Raw genomic sequence first — 2,131 nt, forward strand, 5'->3', positions numbered from 1 at the left:
GAATGAATGGTTCCCCAGTCAGGCATTGATTCCCTCAGGATCTAAACAGGAGAGGAACAGAAATAGTGTAGAACTAGGAAGAAAATACAGACTTCTTGGTTAGGCAGGGAGAGGAAACTGGGACTAAAAACCAGGTAAATGCAGTAAAGCATCTCTAGGTTAAGACTTCTCTCTTAAGCTGGAAAAAAATGTTGAGCTTTGGGTCTTTTTCTACATGTAATGCCTATCTTCCTACCTGTTCACTCCTCTCTCTCTCTGCTGCCCTGCATGCTTTTTTCAGCTCCCCCAGACAAGATGCCCTTTGCAGGATAAGCTTGTCACCTCTAGTCTCATCACCACACTGCTAACTCTAGCTAGCACCAACTCCCTCAGCCTCCTCTCCCCTCTGTGAGGGTGGGGTGCCAAACTCCTCCTAATGTCTTTCTTTAGAGAAGTCAGAAATTGGACTTTTGGCCCTACTCCTTTCTGTATCTGCTTCCCAGCTTGTTTTTTCAACTGTACAGAACAAGATGCCCCCTGGTGTCCAACCCCCCAACCCCCTTTCCTGCCTCCTTTGGTATGTTGTTTCCTCCCATTGGGGGCAGCTAGGTGGCACAGTCCTGGAGTCAGGAAGGCTCATCTCCTCGAATTAAAATCTGGCCTCAGAAACTAACGAGCTGTATGTCCTTGGGTAAGTCACTTAATGTTGTTTGCCTCAGTTTCCTCATCTGTAAAATGATCTGGAGAAGGAAATGCCAAACTGCTTCAGTATCTTTGCCAAGAAAATCCCAAATGGGGTCTCAAAGAATCAGACAGGACAACTGAAACTTCTCCTATTAGATTATGAACTTCTTGAGGGCAGGGCTTGTCTTTCTTTTTATTGTTCCCCAGTGTACAATGTCTGACACATAATAGGGGCTTAATGTTTATTGGGCTGCACTGGACTGATATAGAGTATATGCCTTCATATATCACCATACATAGAGTAAGGCTGTTTTGTTGCTCTCAAGGTGACTTGATATTGTTATTTGTTTTTTGTCCTCAAAGAGGATGGTGGCATGAGGAAGGTCATGTTGTGATTTGCAAGTGAATTGGATTTAAGTGAGGGAGGGCTGCACAGTCACCAGCCTCACTCTCTCCTTTGGCATCTGGGTCCAGTGGCAAGATATAGATCAGGACAACTGGAGATGGCCCCCGATGAAATATGAGGAGGCATACAGAGGATGGCGGGGTAGTATGTTCTGGGGGTGTGAAAAGGAGGCCAAAGGCTTCTGAGAGTAGAAGTGAGTGATAGCAAAAGCTTTCATTTTCTTAGTGCCTCATGTTTAACAAAACATGTATCTCACACCAGCTTCATAAAGACCCTGTGACGATAGGTATTATAAATCTCATTAGCTCCCACTTTCCAAATGAGGAAACTGAGGTTCAAAGACTGAAGGAAGTACAGTATGTGGTACAGCTGTGGCTTAAAAACTTAAAATGATGACTTCAAATCTGATCTCTGTTCTGTGTATGCATACTGGCCTCTTGAAGGCAAGGAGGCTGGTCCATCTGACATTCCTATTATAAGGAAAAGATGGCGGAGATAAATTTGCTTCTCCCCCCTCCTCCCTTATAGGGGGGGCTTTATCTGACCTTGTTAAAACTGACATTAAGATGTCACTGGGGGGCATCACCAGCTGCCTCTGCTTTGGGAAGCAAGGACGTCCGATTTTTGCAGGTTATTTCATCAGCAGAATTTTCTCTCTCTCCTTATTTGTCTCACTCTAGTAAGATGAACAGTTCCACTTGGAAGATTTGAAGACAGAAAGAAGCACAGCCAGATAAAACCAGCGGGTACTGAAACATGTGTCCCAGGGAGATAATAGCTCTGAAGTTCCTCTAATGCCTCAAACCTCCCAAAGTAAACAGTCGGCTTTATTCTTGAATAATCATCTGTTGGCAGCTTTGCTCTTCTGTCACTGGCAGCTGGGTGGGACGATTATTATGTCAGTGCAGGGCTATTGCCTGTTGGGGTGTGACCTGTGGATGACCCAATTGGATAGAAGGAAGAGGTGGAATTTATCACCAAGACCAGCTTTGTAAGACTTTTCCATCAACAGAAGTTCCTTCCTTCCTTCCTTCCTTCCTTCCTTCCTTCCTTCCTTCCTTC

The 2,131-nt window shown here is 44.8% G+C and overlaps 1 long non-coding RNA gene across 1 annotated transcript; it reads left to right on the forward strand.

Annotated features, from left to right (window-relative positions):
- Positions 1 to 423: 423 nt before the first annotated feature.
- LOC138160465 (uncharacterized) lies at positions 424 to 1,910 on the forward strand. Its single transcript, XR_011168153.1, has 2 exons — positions 424 to 670; positions 1,750 to 1,910. It is a non-coding gene; the product is annotated as an uncharacterized lncRNA (long non-coding RNA).
- The last annotated feature ends 221 nt before the right edge of the window (positions 1,911 to 2,131 follow it).

This window comes from Petaurus breviceps, unplaced genomic scaffold (assembly GCF_028583685.1).
Source record: "Petaurus breviceps papuanus isolate PSGF00001 unplaced genomic scaffold, PetGlider_PUasm1.0 181, whole genome shotgun sequence".
In the NCBI taxonomy this organism is placed as follows: Eukaryota; Metazoa; Chordata; class Mammalia; order Diprotodontia; family Petauridae; genus Petaurus; species Petaurus breviceps.